This window comes from Phascolarctos cinereus, unplaced genomic scaffold (assembly GCF_003287225.1).
Source record: "Phascolarctos cinereus isolate Bilbo 61053 unplaced genomic scaffold, phaCin_HiC Scaffold_3;HRSCAF=262, whole genome shotgun sequence".
NCBI lineage: Eukaryota > Metazoa > Chordata > Mammalia > Diprotodontia > Phascolarctidae > Phascolarctos > Phascolarctos cinereus.
Window position 1 is genome coordinate 245,473,935 of NW_027555736.1, and position 21,624 is coordinate 245,495,558.

General features: G+C 40.6%; 1 long non-coding RNA gene across 1 annotated transcript; it reads left to right on the top strand.

Moving 5' to 3' along the window:
• The first annotated feature begins 851 nt into the window (after positions 1–851).
• Positions 852–21,389, top strand: LOC144456361 (uncharacterized). The gene is made up of 2 exons (XR_013485461.1): positions 852–9,484; positions 20,593–21,389. It is a non-coding gene; the product is annotated as an uncharacterized LOC144456361 (long non-coding RNA).
• Positions 21,390–21,624: the final 235 nt, after the last annotated feature.

The following is a 21,624-nucleotide window of genomic DNA, read 5'->3' on the forward strand; positions in this document are numbered from 1 at the left end:
TTCTTCCCAAAATTGTGCCATTGCTATTACAAATTATCCCAGAACCCAAACTCTAAAAATAAAATAAAAAATGAAACCACCCAAATTCACTGACCCTGCTTCCAACTTGTCCTTACCTTCCATGGATATCATAGATGGAGCAATACCTGTGGAGAATGGACCCATTATACTTGCCATCACCTCTACCATCAATGGGCAGGTATGCCCAAGAACCCCAGGAATAGTGATTCCTAGACTACTGGCCCCAATTCCAGGCCGTCCCCCATAGCCATCACCAACTCCTGTAAATAGGGAGCCCATCATCCCCCCCAAGTGCCGCTTACTGGGTGGGCGAGCCAGCCTAGCTGAATCAGCGAGGCATCCTAAGGGAGAAACAGACAAGTCCAGGCACCATTACTGCCTTAACTACCTCCACCTGCCCTAAGATCCCTGTGAAGGTAGCCTAGTATTCCAAGCCCAGGAGCTCTGGGGACTAGCACCCCACCCCACTGCCCACTCTCCCTCACTCGTAGTCCCACTTCAGCCCAGCCTCAGCAGCCGCCATCCAGGAAATCAACGTGACCCACAATTTCAGGGGCTATATCCTCTCCTTCTTTAGCAGCTACAACTACTGAAGACCTAGAAAAGATAAAGTCCCTGGCATCATCAGAAGGTGTAGCGTCAGAAACAGATATAGTTTTATCAGTGGAAATAACATGAAAGAAGAGACGTTACCATCTGCTCTGCTGCTGTGCCCCAAGGACTACTGGGAGTCTTTCCATTTGACTTACAATTGAAACATCCTGTAGAGATCTCTTCTTATTAGAATATGTGAGTTCCCTGACAGCAAGGACCATCTTGCCTCTCAGTTTATATCCCCAGCACTTAGCATTAGTACTTTGCACGTAGTAGGTACTTAATAAGTGCTTTTTGCATACATTCAAAGACAGAAAATCATATTAGCAATGACTAGCACATTTTAAAAAATCAGCTACGAAGTGACTGCTGAAATCGATCTATCTCACCCTAAATGTCATCACGCTGGGGCTGTGTCAGTAGAAGGTAGGCTGGTATTGATTTTTTCTGCAGAGACTCCATACTGTTTTTCAAGGAATGAGGCTGCTCCATGAATCCTCCCTCAAATCTTCTCTTTCTGGGCCTTAGTGATTCAGCTCAGGTCTGGCATCAGTTAATATTTTTTTCTTATTACTAGAGTTTCCAAGAAGAAGTAAGAATATCAGATAGGGACCTGAATGTGAAACATGAGGGAAAAGGACACCTGGTCCAACCAGTCAGTCAACAAATATTTATTAAGTACCTACTAGGTGCCAGTATTGGGCTAAATGTCAGGGCTACAAAAAGAGGCAAAAGACAATCTCTTTTAAGGAGCTCACAATCTAATGGGAGAGAACAGTAAACAAATACGTACAAACAAGCTTTATGCAGCATAAATGGGAAATAATTAACAGAAGGAAGGCACTCGAATTAAGAGGCGTTGAGAAAGGCTTCCTGTAGAAGATGAGATTTTAGTTGGTACTTGGAGGAAGCCAGGGAGTCAGTAACCAACTTCACAGCCAGTGTCTCTTTGCCTATCACTGCCCAGGAGCTTAGGAGAGGTATTCGGCGTGTCCCTTACTCCTTTTATTCTTTTTTTTTCTTTGAGACTTAATCTGTCTATCTTACCCAGGCTGGAAGTGCAGTGGCTGCTTAGAGACCAGACCCCACTGCTGATCTGCTTGGAAGCCTTGACCAGTTCTAATGACGGCAGGATCACCCCTCCTTAGGCAGCCTCCTAGGCGGCCCAGCTGGGCTTAGTGTGGACACTCAACTTGGCTTTGGCTCTGCTGATGCTCAGAACTCCTGCACTCAACTGATGTACCAGCCTCAACCTCTGCACATAGTAAGGATTAAGGGTATGCCCCACCATGCCCAACTCATTCCTTTTATTCTTCAAGAGATTTGGATAAAGGGGTTCTAGCTCAATGTCAGAGTTCTGTCTTCTGTCAGAAGAGGCAAGGTATAAGCCAGAGTGGATATAACAGGATTAGAGGGACAACACAATCCATCTGAGAAAGGGATAAGGAACAATGGGTTAATATAACTATAGTTCAGCAGGAAACTCCCAAATAGCTACTATGAGGATGCTGATTGAATGTTCATATGCTAGGCCTCCCTTAGGCAAGCAGGACATTCTCTGCTGTCTCACTAGTACTGTGGTCTAGACAAAGACTGTCACCCAGCCAATTTCTCAAGGATAGAGAGAAGAAACCCTTCACATCTTTCATTTCAACTCATCCAAGATTTATTAATCATGTCTCTTGCAGTCATCCTTTCCTCCTAGGATGCTTCTATTCAATATCTTTTCCATTGGAGGCCTCAAGTAGCCAAGTTCCTGAATCTCTTGCTTCCTACCTCACCCAGTTGGCAGCCTCCCGCCTTTCCCTGGGCAGTAATGAGGTTTCATTTCTAGTCTCAAACGGTTGTGCTATCTTTCATCCTGCTCAGCGTCCCCTTGGCTGCATTCATTTTTCTTTTCACTCTTGGGTTTATTCAGCTGTGTTCTCCTCTGCTCTGCAGGCTGTCTGTCATAGAAGGCTGTCACAGGCCGATTGGAATTCACTCTCTCTCACTCCACCTTATTCGCTGAGCGAACATGTGGGCACTTGGCATTTTGGTCCTGAAAACTCCTCGGCACTTTCCTCTTTCCCCCAAAACAGAAACCTTCATGGTTTTGCTGAATGCTGAAGTCACCATTTCTCTTTCGAATTCAACCTGTATTTACTGAGGAATTATTATCAGTCGATCAACAAGAATTTGTGAAGACCAGCCACTGTGCTAGATGCTGTGGACACAAAGATAAAATAAATAAAGTCTTTGACCTCCAAGGATCTTACCTTCTGGGAGGGCAGGGATGCTGTGTAACACAGTGACTGGCACATCGTAGGCACTTAATAAATATTTATTGACTGATTGATAAGTTAATGAAAGTTAATCTGAGGTGGGGAAAAGCACTGACAGTTCTGGAAATCAAGAAAGGCTTTTCACAGGAGGTGGTACCCAAGTGGAATTTTGGAGAAAGCTAATGATTCTATGAAGAAGGACTGAATTTCCTGAATTCAAGATAGACTATGTGAAGACATGGAATGAACCTGCTGTTCAAGCAGGTTTGTAATCTAATGTAATGCTTCATTAGAAGGGTAGGGGGTAATATATAAAATGAGAATGGGAAGATGAGCTGAATCAATCTATGAAAGGCTCTAAATGCAAACTCTGAGGAGTATGTATTTTATCCTGGAGGAAGTTAGGAGCCCCTGATGATTCTTGAGTGAGGAGTGACATAATCAAACATGCTCTTTAGGAAGGTTATTTTGGAAGCTATGTGGAGAATGGATTGGAGAAGGGAGAAGTTGGAATCAGGAAAACCATTTAGGAGGCTATTATAGTAGTCCAGGTAAGAGGGGGTGAGGGCCTGAACTAGGGGAGTGGCTATAAGAGTGAACAAGAGGGGACATACAAGACAAATGGGAGGAGAAGAGACAGGACGTGGCAACTGGTTAGGTATCGGGGAGAGGGAGGGAGAGGGAAGAGTTCAGCATGACTCCAAGATTGCAAGCCTGGGTGACTGAAAGGATATTGGTACTTTCATCAGAGATGGGAAGTGTGGAGGAGGAAGGGTTTAGAGGGAAGATGAGTTCTATTTGAAACATGTTGAGTTTGAAATGCCTCAAGGACACACACCTGGACATTCCCATTAGGCAGTTGGCAACGTAGTGATGAAGGAGACACGAGAGAAACCTGTATCTTATACAGGTTCTGTTATTGGAAAAACAGTATGTGTCCATACACATGAACAATTGAAGAATGCTATAATTAAGCATCTGGCTAAGTGCAAAATTGTGTGGCACTAGGCGGCCAGTGCCTGAGGATTGAGGGGGATAGTCAGAGAAGGGAGAGATCTGTGTGTGCCAGCTGAACCTAATTTTCCAGGGTCAGAGTGGGGCAGCTCAGTTATTTCCAAAAAGGCTCAACTTCAGGCACAGGTGAAGTTCAAAAGTGAAACAGGAAGACTAAACTGTGTTATCAACCTTGTTCAGGATTTGTCAGAAAGGATTTCAGTGATCGTGCTCCATCCACGTCCCATCCAACTCTTAACCCAGCCGATTTCACTTGCCTACTGATGCTCTGTTTCTCTCTTACCTGGAATAGCTCTTTAGACAGAATTGCCAGGAAAATGGGGGAATTAATCTATCCAGTTTGGGAATTTCTATCCTGGACTAAGCTACTTTGATTGGTGAGAAAGTGATTGCAAACTTAACCAGCTTGCTGTTATTTAGACAGTCACAGACTGCCAGACCAGACCATGCTTCTCATCTTGTTTAGCCACCTACCTCTTCTCTATTCTGTTCTTCCCCTCCACTGTTTCATGTTTTATTGTGAGCGTAGTAATCAAATTGATCCTACCTCACTACCATTATTCCTATAAAAGGGTATGGTAATTAGAAGGAGCAGTCAGGTAGGTAGGAGGAGAACCAGGAGAGAGCATCGACACGGAAACTTAAAGAAAACGAGAGAGTGTTGAGGAGGAGAAGGTGATCAACGGTGTCAATTGCTACAGAGAGGTCAAGGGAGTGGGGATGGAGAAAAAGCCATTAGATTCAGCAGTCAAGAGACATTTGTAACTTTGGAGAGAACAGAATCTGTAGAATGATGGAGTCAGAAGCAGAATTTAGAAGAGAAGAAGAGCAGAAGTGAGATGCCAAATGTAGATGGCTTTTCTACAAGAAACCTTTCCTGATTACCCTGAATGCCTAAAGACTTCCCTCTATTGATTATCTCCCTTTATCTTATATGTATCTTATTTGTACATAGTTGTTTGCAGATTATCTTCCCCATTAGACTGTGGCCTCATTGAGATCAGGGATTGGTTCTTCTGCCTTTCTTTGCCTTTCTTTGTATTCCCAAGATTTAGCGCTGTACCTGGCACATAGAAGGTGGTTAATAAATGCTTAAAAAATGACTGACTTGCCCAAAGAATTTAGGCATAAAGTGGAGACATGGAGAAGGTACGGGATCAAGGGCACAGGTATAGGGGTTCACCTTGACAAAGAGAAGGGCTGTCTTTTCATCAGAGGCCAAAGTGAAGGAGGACATAGTGATCATATGAATCAGTCTGAGATGGACCTTTGAAGTCATTTAGTCCAACCCACTCATTTTGCAGATGGGGAAACTAAGGTCCAGAGAAGTGAACTGCTCAACATCAGAAAGGAGCGGAGGTGAGATTTAAACCATGGTACTCTAACTCCAGATCTAGTGCTCTTCCCACTATACCCCATTGCTTCCTAAGGAAGTGAATCTGCTCACTTTCTATCTCCTCTCTTACCAGCCTCTTCCCTCTCCCAAATTAATTATCCCAAATGTGATCCTGATGCCTAGGAGGAAAAAAAAGAAAAGAAATTATGTGAGCTTTTCCTAAGTCAGGAACTAGAATTGAGCCAAGCCAAGAAGCCGATTAAGTGCCTCCTAGTGCCAGACACTATGCTAAATGTTGAGTATACAAAGAAAGGCAAAAAATAGTATCTATTCTCAAGGAGTTAACAATCTAATTTTGGGGAGGAGGGAGAGAGAACAAAGCACTTAATCAATGACTGTTATGTGCCAAGCCCTTTGCTATACAGTTTACAAATGTTATCTCACTTGATCCTCACAACAACCCTGGAGGGTAGGTGTGTTATTTCCCCATTTCACAGCAGAGGAAACTGAGGGAAGCAGGGTCAAGTGATTTGCCCAGGGTCACACAGCTCGAACGTTTCTGAGGCCAGATTTAAATTCATGTCTATCCTGACTCCAGATAGAGAGGCCAGTGCTCTATCTACTGTGCTGCGTAGCTGTGGTAGACAACATGCAGATAAACTATGTGCGGACAAGATACATACAGGATAAATTGGAGATAATCTCAGAGGGATCAAGAAAGACTTCTTATAGAAGGCGAGACTTGAAGGAAGCCAAGTATGTCAGGAGGTGGCCAAGGATTTCAGAGAGTCTTCACAAGTTTAGTCGTAAAAGGGAGGAGAGATATAGGACAATAGTGCTTTCTGAGGATGGGGGAAATACGAATGTGTTTGTAGGCAGTGGGGAAGTAGCCACTAGACAAAGAGACTGAAGATAAATGAGAATGAGAAGAGAAAAGCCAGAGGGGGTGGGTAATCTGCTGGGGAACAGGGGACTGCGTATTCCTCATGCATGTAGAGAGACGAGCCTTGGCGACAAGAAGGGCCACTTCTTCATGTGAGGCAGGAGTGAAGGAGGAAGTAGTGGTGGGAGGCTCTGAATGGTGTGAGATGAGGAGGGGATAATAGAGAGCCCTCAGAAAATAGTCTTAACTTTTTCTTCAGTGAACTATGGAGCAAGATGTTCTGCTGAGAGGGTGGGAGAGGGGAGCTGTAGAAGGTTTTGTGACATTTGAAAGCTTTGAGACGTACTTCTGGGTAATTCAATCATTTTACTAATAAGGCTAACATGTTATTAATAAAAGAGGTCAGTGGCACTCTCAAATGCCAAAGACCCCCCATGGTCATGGGCTCACAGTGCTCTTGGAAGAAGAAGTGTTTCTGAGGGTGGCAATCCATTCTGATTGATTAACAATTAACGAGAGAATGAATATTATAATGAGAGGTGGTCTATATTACAATGAGGGTCTTGAGGTACGTGACATTGAGCACCTAAATCTTGGTCAAAGAGATTTATCAATTTCCATATTGAATGGGATGTCCCAGTGAAGACTTCTCAGTGTAATTAAGGTAATGAGTTCAGAAGGTAGTGTGAGAAATGAACTCTCAGAAGGGAAGGCTCCTCAAAGGGTCAAACAATTCTTGATATTATTACTTTAAAAATCCTCCCCACTTAGACCCTGTTTTTTAGGCACTCAACAGGTGGAGGTCTACTTAGAGGAAATGTGATTTATTTGGGGAAAAGCTGAGGGGACAATCTTAGCCTCAATCTAGGATGGAGCCTCCTGGCTCCGTTTCCCCATTGTGTTCCTTTGGAAAGGAATGTTTCCCACCTGACTATTTCTGAGTCTGGCTGTGAGATGGAACAGATACCACATGATTGGAGAACTGTGACTCCATCTGAATTTAAACAAAGCAAAGGATGTTTTATCCTGTCACACGTGATATGTCACATGTCACTGCTCTTTTTCCTTCTATAGTAAGTTTCTATGATCAGATTTAACAAATTTACTAAAATAATTGGTTATGGAACATCTTAAGTTATTATAGAACTGGGACTAGTGTTCCTGTACGAGTTAGGGTCTTTTAATTCTTGGTAATAGTATGGAGATAATCAGGGGCTTATGAGAATGTTATTTTGTTATGTGGATAATATCATACTCATCTAAAGTTTGGTCACCATTGATTAATAATATTAAAAGAAGAATGGCTTGTGGAAATGCCATCAAAGAAACAAGGCATGACTGAAATTTTAAGATTTTATATATGTTGTGTTAAAAATTGATATATATGTACTGGAGCCTGTGATTAATTCTATAGTAAAGTCTCATCCCCCTGGTGAGGAAACTAATAATGGATTAATGTAAAGTATAAGACACTGGGTTCTGATGTGAATTTCTTAAACATGACAATTGGCCATGGTTCCAATTTTGAGTCTGTAAAATGATTAGAAATGGTAATTTAAAATTGTGCCAAGGTCACTTTTATAGGAGAATGGACAGAAAGTTGGTTCCTACAAGAAGACAAGAAGAGGAAGATGCTGAGATGCTGCTGGAGATGGCTGGAGCAAATACCAAGGACAGAGGACTTCTTTGATGGTGTTCCCTGCCAGACAGCTGTATAAGAAAAGACTTTTGGATTCTTAAAGGGACAATTACACTATTGTTTTCTTTTGGGTCTCTGTATCTGCATTTGTGAAGGGACTGCTCCTTTGATATGTCAATGTTTACATTAATGCCTAAATTTACTTAAAGGGTGATGGTTAGAGAGAGAAGAAAAAGAGCGGAGAAGAATTTGAATTATTTAATGTGATTGTGCAAGGTGCCAAGAGTGCCAAGTGTTAAAGATATCGATATGTAAGAATGATGATTTCTGTATGTGATGATATGCTAAATTGTATTGTTTCTAAAATTCTTAGGTTGTAAAATTTGAGAAGAATTATTGTCCTACTCCTGGTATGTCTCCCCACAATGCAACTAATTCGACCTAAATTCTTCTTCCTTCTGGGACAAGGAGGCAAACATCTGGGGGTACAAGTATATGATGATTTAAAAGAGAGCAAGCGAGCTATTGATACCTCTATTGCTAGCATGGGAAATGCAAATGGATGGGGTGATGTTTGGCCTCCTAAAAGAATTATAAAAGATTATGGACCTGGTGCCTGGGCACAAGATGGGGCTGGGGGGTATAGAACCCTGATATATATATGCTTAATAGGATAATTAGACTCCAAGCGGTGGTAGAAATCATTGCCAATCAAACTGCTGAGGCTATTGACATCCTGTCCACCTTCGTGGACCAAAGCCGAGAAGCTATCCTGCAACACAGGTTAGTCTTGGGCTACCTTTTAGGTGAGGAAGGGGGTGTCTGTGGAAAATTAAACCTGTCCACCTGCTGCATGAGAATAGATGGTATGGAGCAAACCATTAGGGATATTACTAAAGAGATGAGGAAGATTGTCCATGTTCCAGTGCAAACCTGGTGCTCCCCATTTAATACTCCCTGGGGGTCCTGGTTCGGGGGATCTTGGTGGAAGCAGGTATTTTGGTTTTTGTTAATAGCAATAAGTGGAGTCATACTACTCCCATTGTGTGTCCCTTGCATGGTGCAATTAATTACTACTACAGTACAAAAGACCCTCTCTAGAATGATTACATTAAAAGAACCTGTCAGTGAGTCTATTAGACTAATGATGTTAAGGAGTCAAGGGTGGATGACAGTCAATCAGGAAGAAGGAGGGCCCAATTTTGATGAAATAGCAAATAGGGATGCTGAAGAAACTTTCAACTACGAAATGAGAGGGGGGAACTGTACGGGACAAGTGAAAGTTTCTCATGTAAGATGTAAGCTGTGCTCCATAAATGTAGTGAGGCTTCAGCATGAGCTGGGCCTAAGTTTCACTTTCGTTTCTGCACCAGCTGCCCACCCCCTCCCTTGTTTTGTAACCACCCCCTCTGTTGTTTTATGCCTTAACTTTACCGAATAAGGCAATCCTCTAGCTCCCCAGCTGTTTTGAGTAAAATGTATCTCTTGGGTTCTGAATATAGACTGTGAGGTCTCTTGCCTCAGCCAATGAGGATAAAGAGATTGAGACAGACAGGTGGGGAGGGGTTTTTTTGGAGTGGTTTGTCTAAGACTATATAACTGCTTGCTGTTGGTTGTGCCTGGCCTCTCTACACCAGTCTGTCCTGGGTAGGAGATGCCCAACTCTCAAGTGAGACTCGGTAGAATAAAACCTTCTGTTTTCTACCTGGAGAAACCTCTGAGTTTTTATTTGGGTAAGTGGTCTCTATTCCACTCAAGGGGAACATAGGATAAGGGACACAAAAGCAATTCTTTTGGTACAAGTTCAAGATAAGGGGAGAAGGACTTTAGGACGCCTTTCAGGTTGGAGAATAAGTTGGGGTTTCACAAAGTACTGGAAAAGCAACATTAATATTCTCTTAACCTTTAGGGCACTGTATGTCTCCGCATCAAAACTGAGAGGAGGGATTAGAGGTTATGGTGAGGATAAAGGGCAGGGTTAGGGGTTGCAAGGCAGAGGAATAGTTGGAATGACAACAGATTATGATCAGATAAGGGAATATCAGAGTTCATGAAGATGAGCATAGAACACTTATGGGTGGTGTCAAGATCAACATGGCAAAACCATCTCTGTGTGTAGGTGAGGTGGGGTAGAGGAGTAGGCCATGGGAAAATGAGTAAATTGAGAACTAGGTTAGGGTGTTGACAGGAGTATCAGTATGTGTTGAAGTCTCCTAGTATGTGGGCAAGAGTATGTGGGAGAAGAGAAAGACTGAGCAGGGCACTGAATTTGTTGAAGAACGAATGAGAGTGTCCTGGGAGTCAGTAGGGAACAATTACTTTGACTGAGCGTTAGGTATGGATTAAATGAACCTAGAGGAGGAGAGTTTACAGATACTAGTAGAGAGAGAGTCTAGAAGTAAAAAAGGCGTGCAAGAAATATTTCACCTCTCCCACCAAGACCACTGAGTTGGGCGTATGAGTGAAAATGCACCTGGTGCTGGAAAAGGTGCCAGGGAAGCTGTGACCTCAGGAAGAGCCATGTCTCAGTCAGTGCCAGATTATGGAAGGAAAAGGACAGGGTTTAAGATGAAAGCAAATTTGTTGCCTATTGAACAGGCATTCCAGAGTGCATGGTGGAAGGGGTGGGTACCTTTAGAGTGGGACATCGGATGTTAGCTTAGGGGTGAGGGGGATAGGAATAAGAGAATGGCTAGTGATGGGTGTAAAATAGACTTGACAAAGGATCCATGATGAAAAACGCTATCTATTACCAGAGAGAGAACTGATGAGTTCTCAGTGCAAATTGAAGCATATTTTTTCACCTTATTTTTCTTTCTTATTTTTTGTAACATGGATAATATTGAAATATGTTTTGCATGACTTCACATGTATAATGGGTATCATATTGCTTGCCTTCTCAATAGGTAGGGACTGGGCTGGAAAGAGGAATTTGGAATTGAAAATAAAAATGGAAAAAAAAACAGGCTTCACAGCTGGGAGTTCAGAAAGACGGGGATGGGGGAGAGTATGATGGGAAGGGCATATTAGTCATTGAGGAATGAATTCAAGTAGATTAATCATCTTCCCTAGGAGTTCCACCTTTGGGTAGTCATCCCAAGGCATCAGGCCGTGGTATGTAGCTGGAAATCAGGGAGAGAAGTAACCAATAGCATGGGTTGGGGGGGGGAATTGTGGCAAAGCAACTGGTGTGGAATTACAAGAGGCAGGAAAACTTGGCAGGAGCAGGATGGAATGGATGACTTGTGGAAGTTAGGATGCTTCTCTCCTTTCTAGGCAAGACAGCTAGAGGGCTAAGATCAGCTGTCAGAGACATCCAGAGAACTAGGGTGAATCGTTCCATTTATTGGTTTATTCAGTTGGGTCCTTTGCTCTGGGACAATCTTTTTTTAGCATGATAGGTAAAGTAGAAAATGAAGGACAGGTGAGCAATCAGCTGTGAAAAGCTTTAATGGGCTAGACTGCCCTTGGGGAATGAGACCTAGGCTCTTGTCAGAACTAATGACCAGTACCTCTTCCAGTTCAGTGGGCTTTGTTTTTGTAATGGGTATTTAACATCCTCTGGTGATCCCGGGGCAGAGAGATAATACGGTGTATTTCCCCAAGCATGGTGCCTTCCACACAATAGGCACTTAGTAAAAACTCTTATTGAATTGAATTGAACTCAACCAGTCTGATGGCTGAAATTTCTTTATATAGAATTGAAGTCTGTTTCCTTATAACTTGGTCCCAGTTCTGCCTTCCGAAGCTATAGGTTGAATCACCATAAATATATATCAGGTTAGTTGCCCTGTGTAACATTTGAATCAAAATCCTGCCGAATATAATAGTTTTTACTAAAAATGCTACTACTGCCACCACCACTACTACCACCACCACCACCACCACCACCACCAGCACCACCACCACCTCCACCTCTACTTCTCCAAGTAGATTCTAGACAATCCATTTTCCCTGGGCCAAATGGTCTTGTTATTCAAGTCCAGAGTTCTCCCTTATTCTAGATCTTGGGGGATATACTGCTTGGTTGCTTCAGTGATCACTTTCCCAAGTCTCCTTAATCAACAGCTTTATCTCCTCAGTGTGGTCTGGATTAATGACACATGACCTAAGGCAGCAGTGTCCTGTTTAGCCAAACTTGATTTGGATTTGATCTGACCAATAAAATTGGCAATAAACTAGCAACAAAATTTCAAATTAGATGGTAACAGTTTAACAGTTTTGGGGAAGCTATTTTTCCTTCCTGGGATACTTCCAAGTCCAATTCTTTTTTTCCCAATAAGGCATCTACTAGAATGAAATGAAAATTAAAAAAAAAAAAGATGTGGTTGTTCATTGGAATTATAACCATTTTAAAAGTGTGTTTGATTATTTATTGGGATTATATCTCTATATAATTTTTCCTCTATCATCTCCAAGGATATTCATTCAACAATGTTTGGGTTGGAGTTTTTTTTTTTTGCCGTAAGCCAGTTTTCTCTGGCTCATGGCAGATACTGGCACTACCTCCCTGAATAAAGGGCTCTAATAAGTTTCTGTTGCCTGGGATGAGTAGTGGGGCATTTAGGCATCTGCACATTTTAAGACATTAGAATCATAGGTAGTAGAGTTTTTTCCATCCCTGCATTCCCTTCATAGAGGACTCAGGGATAGCTATTGTTATTAACAATAAGATTAATTTTAAAAATTGTGCATCTCCTGTCTGTGGGCAGCTGGGTGGCACAGTGAATAGAGTACCAGGCCTGGAGACAGGAAGACTCCTTTTCCTGAGTTCAAATGTGGCCTCAGATACTTACTAGCTGTGTGACCCTGGGCAAGTCAGTTAGCTCTATTTACCTCAGTTTCCTAATCTGTAAAATGAGCTAGAGAATGACATGCAAGCCACTCCAGTGTCTTTTCCAAGAAAACCCCAAATGAAGCTACATGACTGAAATGACTGGACAACAGCACAATAATTTGACAATCCTGTTAAATCTCTTGTCAACCTCAGAGACATTAAATCACTCAGGCTAATCTTAACAAGTGACTTTTTGGTTCTGAGTGAACTACTGGGCCACATTTATATCAGAATGTGTTATTTGATTCCAAGTAAAAGCCATACTTTTTGGAACAGCTTGCTTATGATCAGAACATCATATATTCAAGGGGTATCATCAGTGCTTAGCAGGTAGGAAACTTTCCCATTCAGAAGAGAAATAGCACAATGAGAAAACTGAGTCAAGAGGATCTTGCCATTATGAGGCTTCAGCCTTCCTAGTAGTCTGTGCCCACTCGGCTGAATGTAACCTTTGGAGGTGGTTGGCAGTACTTCGTGTGGGCAGCTGTTGGCAGCTTCCTCTTCCTGATGGACTGCTGACTCAGCTTTTGCCTGGATTCAAATGGAGATCAGACTAAAATTACAGACCTAAGTAATCCCACTTCACACAGCAAGTTCTATTGCTTGCATCTTAAAACAGAGTAGAGTTGTTTCTCAAGTTCACATTAAATACCAAGTTGTTGAAAACATTCATCTTTTGTATCCACTAAAATATATCTTTTCTAAAAACACCCAGTTCTTTTCCTCTCTTACCAGTTTACCTCCTTCTGAGGCAAATGCAATGGAAAAATTAACAATCACAAAAAATAAAATAATCGCATCCTGTGATTTTGATCAGAAAGAGGATATACAGCAACTTACTTAAAACTAGAGAGTCATTTGTTAAGGTTAGCCTAAATGACAATATCTCTTAGGGACATACATATCAACTCCTAGAGGGAAAGGTCTTTTAAATTGTGCTCTTTTAATCCAAGATCAAAAGTTCTGATGGTTAGCAGAAGGACTGGTGGTCTGGGGTCTCTTATGAGATCTATTCTCAATATGCTTCACAACTTTCTCTGTCCTCAATGGCTCGGTGAAAAGATTCTAGATGTGGGAATGAAAAGTTTTTATATATTTTACAACAGTTGAAAAACTTATCTTACATGTAGATATAATCTTGTGCTTAATTATTTTTCCATGTTTCTCAGAATCATATAATTAGCAGATGGGACAAGTAAGAAAATATACTGATAAATTTCCAATGATTATCTAGTAATTCTCCCTAGATTACGTAATGATCAGGAAGAACTTTAATCAGTATTCATTCAATAAACATTTATTAAGCACCTGCTACACTGTGCTAAGCACAAAAAGAGATCAGAAAGGTACAAAAAGAGTCAAAAGACAGTCCTTGCCCTCCAGAAACTTACAATCTGAAAGGGGAGGCCACATTGAAACAAATATATACAAAGCAAGCTATGTACAGAATAAATAGGAAGTAATGAAAAGAAGGAAATTAGTAGAATTAAGAGGGATTAGGGAAGGCTTCCTGTAAAGATGGGATTTTAGTTGGGATTTAAAGGAAGCCAGTGACATCAGTAGTCAGGGCAGAGGAAAGAGAGTGTTCCAAGAATGGGAGATAGCCAGAGAAAATGCGTGGAGCTGAGAGATGGAGTGTCTTTTTTGTGGAACATCCAGAAGGCCAGTGTCACTGGGTTGAAGAGTACATGTTGGGGGAGTAAGTTGTAAGAAGATTGGAAAGGTAGGAGGGGGCCAGGTTCTAAAAAGCTTTAAATGCCAAAAAGAATATTTTGTATGTGTTCCTGGAAGCAATAGGAATCCATTGGAGTTTGAATAGGGAGGTGACATGGTTAGACCTGCACTTTAGGAAAATCACTTTGGTGTGTGATGGAGGATGGATTAGAGTGGGGAGAAACTTGAATCAGGCAGACCTACCATCAGGCTATTACTATAATCAAAATGTGAGGTGATGAAGGCCTGTACTAGAGTGGTGGCAGAGTCAGAGGAGAGAAAGGGGCATATAGGAAAGATGCTTCAAAGGCGAAATCGACAGGTCTTGGCAACAGATTGGCTATATGGGAATGAGAGATAGTGAGATGTCCAGGATGACTCCTAGGTTGGGATTCTGAGGGACTAGGAGAATGTTATTGCCTCTACAGTAATAGGGAAGATAGGAGGGAAGTTTAGGGGGAAAGATAAATGAATTGTTTTGAATGTATTGAATTTCAGATGTCAAATGGACATGCAGTGCGAGATATCTTGAAAAGCAGTTGGAGATTTGAGATTGGAGGTCAGCAAAGAGATTGAGGCAGGAAAAGTAGATTTGAGAATCGTGAGCATGGTGGTAATTTAATTCATGGAACTGTTGATCACCACGTGAAGTAGTGTAGAGCAGGACTTGTTAAACTTTTCCCACTCAAGACCCCTTTTCGCCCAAGAAATTTTTACGCAACGTCAGGTATATACGTATCTAAAATAAGTATACAAATCAAACATTTACTGATAATAAATCATAAATTTATTTTAAAACAATTCTTTGGTATACATATAATTTTACCATTTATTAAAGATGAAAGGTGTTTATATACTAATGAGATGGCTATGCTTGTTTATTTTTACATAAAGAATTAAATCTTGGTGAATATTTGATGCTGCAGAATGTAAAGTATCTTCAGCATTTTTCAGAGTTGATAGATTTTTTGGTAATTTATGTATATATTTTATTATATATTTTGTATGAGTATATGTTATGCTATATAATATATATTTATAATTATATATTTAAATTTTTATTTATATATATTTTATTCATAAATCACTTGTTCAAGTGATTTATGTATATAATATATATTTATAATTATATTCCATCCCACATTTAAAATGATATAATTATTAAAATATAATATAATAAAATATATAATATATTATAAATATATTAAAATATATTAAAATATATATCATAAATATATAAAAATATAATATAATCACATACATATATAATTTTTATAATCATCAATGCTGAGAATGCCACTTTGCATAAATACATAGTACAAAATGGCAGGTGTATGTTTAGGACCATTTCAGAAATTGTTGGAAATTTTGTCCTAATCCCAAGCCACAATTCACTTAACGATTTTGTATGTACAGTAAAAAACACTGTAATTCATAACATATAATAGTCTCTAATCTGAGCCGAGGTGTTTCTGGCAATGTTCGTTGGTATTGTGTGGCATGATGGCATGTGCGGCGCAAAGTGTGCATGTTGTGTGTTCAGAGCGAAGGCTGCAGTGAAGTCCCATGATATAATACAGGCAGCTGCCAGTAACACCTCGGATTCATTACGTGTTTGATTTTGAATTAATTTTTGGTCATTGTGTGTTCAGAAACCTTTTACTCATGACCCACATTCAGTTACATGACTCCATATGGGGTCATGACCCACAGTTTAAGAAGCACTGGTATAGGAGGAAAAGAGAAGAAGGCTAAGCACCCATACAGTCCTGAGGGGATACCTACATTTAGGAGGTATGGTCCAGAGGAAGATCCAGCAAGGGAGACAAAGAAGGAGTGATCAGATAAGTAGGACGAAAACCAGGAGAGAATGGTGCCCTGAAAACCAAGGGAGAAGAGAGTATCAAGGAGGAGAAAGTGATCACCAGTTTCAAAGGCTGCAGAGAGGTCGAGGATGGACAAAAGGCCATTGGATCATTAGTGACTTTGGAGAGAGCAGTTTCGTGGAATGATAAGGTCAGAAGCCAGATTATAAAGGGTTAAGAAGAAGTGAAAGGAGATAAAGTGGAGGCTCCTATTGTAGGTGATCTTTTCTAGGAGACAGTGGAAGAGAAATAGGACTGTAGTAGGGATGGAAAGATTGAGTGAGATTTTTTGTTTTGTTTTTGTTTGTTTATTTTTGGCTAGAGGAGGCATGGCATGTTTTTAAGGAGCAAGGAAGAAACTAGTACACAGGGAGAAACTGAAGATTAGGGAGATAGTCAGAATGGTATAGGGGGCAGTCTGCTGGAGAAGTTGGGAGGGGAGGGAACAAAGGTGCATAGACTGGGGTTGATCTTGGCAAGGAGAATGATTGATTGCCTTTTCATTAGAGACTAGAAAAGAAGATCGTAGAATGTGATGTTAGGCAGATGTGAGATGACGGGGAAAGGAGAAGAGGAAGCTCTTTGTGAATAACCTCATTTAAAATGAGTCAAGGGGCAACTAGGTGGCACGGCAAATAGAGCTCTCTGGCTTTGGAGTCGGAAGGACCTGAGTTCAAATCCAGCCTCAGACACTTAACACTTACTAGCTGCATGACCCTGGGCAAGTCACTTAACCCCAATTGCCTCACCAAAAAGCAAAAAAAAAGAGTCATATTTTTTTCCATGGAGTATGATGAGAAGTCCTCAGCTGAGAGTGTAGGCAGAGGGTGCCATGAGAGCCTTGAGGAAAGAAGAGAAGTTATGGAACAGCCTCTGGGATGAATGGGATATAGAATAAACTAGGAAAGAGTAGAAAGAATTCCTTACTGTTTGTAAGAGTCTAGCTGAAATTAGACAACATATATGTGTAGTGTATCCAATCAGAGTAGTTTTAGGACTTTCTCAGTTCAGCTCAATAACGTGTTAGTAAAGAATGAAGGAGGGTGTGGTGGGAGTAATACAGAGTTAGGATTTGGCAGGGAGGGATCAATGATAGAACAGAGTCAAAGGGACTTGAGAGTAAGGGACGGTATAGAGTTGAACTGGTTTACCAAGGAGTTGAGACTGGGAAAGCTGAATTGTCTTACTACTGGGTCTACTCAGAATTCATATTACATAACCTCAACTGGGCTGTCACTGCTGCTAGGCAACTCTGCTATACCTTCCTTATCAACTCACAATCCCACTCTCTACAGCAGCTTTTCCAAACCTTTTTATCCCTCTTCAAACCTCCCATGGCTTCCCCTCCCCCTATACTCTCTTGCCTCATATTTTACTGAGGCCATTCACTGTGATCTCTCTCTTCTCCTCTCTTTCTCATTTACTGTCACAAAATGCCTTCTTGCGTTTTCTTCTTCACCCCTGTTTCATATGAAGAAGTGGCCCTACTCCTTACCAAGCCTAACCCCCTCCACTTGTTCAAGTGATCCTAATCTATTCCAACTCCTCCAACAGATTGCCCCCTCTGTCATCTCCACTCTATTACTTATTTTCAGTCTTTCTCTCTCTACTGGCTCCTTCCTACTGCATGCAAACATGCCCTCATTTGGTCCAACCATCCGCACTAGCTAGCGTCCTATTTTTCCCCTCCCCTTTTCCTTGAAAAAGGTGTCTATACGCAGTCCCTCCACATCCTCTTCTCATCAATTCTAGTATCTTCTAAACCCTCTGCAATCTCACTTTTTAATTTCAACTTTCAATTGAAAATGCTTTCTCCAAAGTTATCAAGAATCTCTTCATTGCCAAACCTAATGACCTTTTCTTGGTCCTCCATATTTAACACAGTTTGTCACCTTCTCTTTCTCAATACTCTCTCTTCTCTGGGTTTTCATTTCACTGCTCTCTTCTCTTCCTTTCTGTTGCACTGCTCTTTCTTAGTGTCCTTTGTTGGACTTCATCCTTGACATGCTCACTGAGTGCTGCTAGTATGTTTATTGACATACTCACTTTGTCCTGGGTTGTCTTCCTAATTTGCCCACTTAACGATTTTGCTGTCATTCATAGAGTCAACAAACATTTAGTAGATTGTTCTGCTTTGTTCAAGGCATAGGGCATGGCACAAGTAATGTTCCTATTGGGTGCAAGACATTGTGCCAGGACTATTCATTATCTATTAACAATATACCATCTTTTGGAAAATGCTGTCCATATCCAGAAAAAGAATTATGGAGTCTGAATGCAAATCGAGGCATATTATTTGCTCATTCTCTTTTTTTCTTTTCTTTTTTTGTTTGTTTCTTCTGTCTAGTGATTTCTCCCATTGGTTATAATTCTTCTTTACAATATGACTAATGTGAAAATAGGTTTAATATGAATGTGTATGTAGAGCCTGTATCAAATTTCATGCCATCTTGGGGTGAGGAGGAGGAGAGAGATGGGGAGAAAATTTGGAACTCAAAACTTATGGAAGTGAATGTTGAAAACTAAAAATAAATAAAGTAATTAAAAACATTTTAAAAATAAAACAAAAAAACCCAATATACCATCTTCCCCCTAGCAGTGGGTATATTGTTTCCTTATTTGTCTTCTTACTCTTAACAAAGCATAAATATCCTTTTTTGGTTTTCCTGAGCAATTTATACAAACTCCAGCTTATGCTCCTTTAAAAATATTCATTCTTGCTTATATGCCTTAGCTTGCACATTTTGAATATGTCTTTTTAAAGCACTAGGTCATCAGAGAAATCACATTCCCTTGACCTTGTCATACAAAGCCTAGCAGACTAGGCAATAGCCCAAAAGAACATTGTTTATATACTGTTATTGCTAGAGCAAAGAAAGGTTAGGCTATCAGGTGAGAAAAAAGACGAGAAAACTATGCAAGCAAAGACTGTGAGAAAAGAAGAACATCACCCACCACAAAAGAGGCTGATTCTCTTGACATCTCTTCCCTGTAAAAATAAACTAAAGGAAGTAGGTCTTGCACAAAATTCTGAGATTGAGAGTGCTGTCGAAACAAAACAAAACAAAACGAAAGATCCTATCAGTTCAAACATGATAAATGATAATTCAATCAGTATGTTTTCTTCATTTTCTTCTCAGTCTCCAAAGTGACCCCAGCATATTCACCAGAATGAAGTCCTACAAAGCTATTTTCTTCCTTTCTTCAGCTAAGCAGCTGCCACTAAATGGAAAAGAAGAGTCCTTAGTTTAAAACATGCCTTTAGAATAAAATGGAATTGGAAATGCCTCAAATCCATTTTAGAGACATCTTTCCTGTCAAAAATCAATATAGCATTTGCATTATACAATGTGCCAGTTCATAAAGTATAAACTGCTAAGACCCTCAATTTAACATTCTCTGAGATGATATTACATTCCAGATTTTATATCTGCTATTGCCTAGTTAAGACTGAGTTGTAAATCTAACATCTCTCCCCAGCTTACAAATCTGACAATGCTCAATAAAAACTTTTATAATCAAATGCAATAAAGAATCACAAATGTCCATCTTGTGATTTTTACTTTACAACAAACTTCGTAAATAACTTTGCCCTGCCTTGACATTTGCCAGTTTGTGTCCTTTTTTGATAAGAGGAAAGAAAAATACTATGTAAACTCTCCACCTCAGGCAGAAATGATTCTTAGTGAAGGATTCAGAAATGATGTCTCTATAGCATCTTTCTTTATATTGGTTCATGGAAAGAGTCAGAAAAATGAATCTTTTTGTAACATATGTGTGTAACCTGTCATCTGTATAGAATGCTCACCTGGCAAAGGAAGATAGTATTTTCCTAAAATTTTCACAAAGCAATATTTTTCTAAAATTTCTTTTTTATTACTACAAAATTGGCAAAAATCATGAACAATGACATTTATTTTGCGATGAAGAACAGAAAAAAGAGGCTTATGTATGTTACCTTGAGACTTTAATACAATTCAGCTTGTTTATTTTAAAGTCTGAAACGCTTCCTTTGTCCTCACTCTTCTAACTCCCACTTGAACTGGCCAGTAGGGTTCCCAGAGGGTGGCTGATTACTGCTGTCTTCTGGATTCTAGAGGTAGCCTTGACAGCTCGTAGCTTCTAATACTATCACTCATGAGACCCCATCTGGTGTGCTCCCCCAATATTGATCAACCAGTTGACAGTTAGCTTTTACAAAAAAGGTATTTACTGAGATGGTATTTAATAAACAGTAGTCACAAAACATTCCCCTCACCCCCAAACCATGGTGTACACTCTTCTCTGACACCTGCAGTGTTCTTGGGGAGAATGTGCTCAGATTCAAAGTGCAGAGTTAGTGAGATTTACATGTAGTGAATACATGGGACTGCTGTGTACCTTACAATTTCTGATACTGGATAGTCTTTTCTCTTTTTTTTTGCAGAGTCATCACGGAATTTGCTGTGGGGCAATATGTGGGTAATGGTAGACTTGGTCCTTTGCTTAGCTGAACTGACTCCTTCCATGAAGTCTTACCTGATAGGTCAGTCTTCAGTTGGGCTGGGTCAAGCAGGTTGCTTCTGTGATATGCTGACTCTTCACTAGACTCAACTGTTGCTGCCATTCTCTCCAAGGCTCTAGTTGTTTGTGGAACACTGGGTGGCTTTGATGGATCTCCTGGTGACTTAGGCACTCACATTTCAGGATATTCATTCACCTGAGTTAAAGAAATAATAAACAAAAGACATGATGTGTTCATGGATACATAGCCACCAGATAGGGAGATAAGGCTACTGACTCCCTCCAACCCCCATTCTGCCCCAAGCACCTCACCACAATCCTTGAAAGCTTTCGGGGAAGAGGTAGCAGCAATCTCTTCTAATCTTTTGTATTCACACTCAATTCTGATTCAGGCTTCTACATCATCAGCGCTTCTGACTCCTTAGCAAATCAGAAGATTCTTTGTCACTCCACACTGCCAGACCCTCAGTCAGTCATAGCTGGAAGAAGGCTTACCAAGCTTCCACATAGTGGGTTTCCTAGACAGGAAATATTGTTCATGCTTTGAAGTAGAGGAAAGCTCCCTTCATCACACATGTTCAGAAGCAGGCCCACCCCAAGCTCCCTTATATTTGTCTGGAATACTTGCTCAGCATGTCCCGAGAGTGTGCTACATAAGTATATATCTGTTCGACAGGGTGTGATTTAAAAATTTTTTAATAAATCTTCGTTATTAATGTTGCTCTGTAGTCTTTCTTCTTTATTTTTTGCTAGTCTAAGTGATGTGGATACAAATGGTGGCCTAAGGGCTAAAAGAATATTAAGAGTTGTTTTTTCTGTATCTTGTGAGGTCCCTCCTGAGCTTGAGGGCATCCTAAAGTCTCTTCTCCTCATCTTGAGATATCATAAAACTTCCCTTTATCCTGGACCATAAAATTCCTTGTCTCCCTCATCCTGAGTCATAAATTTTCCCATC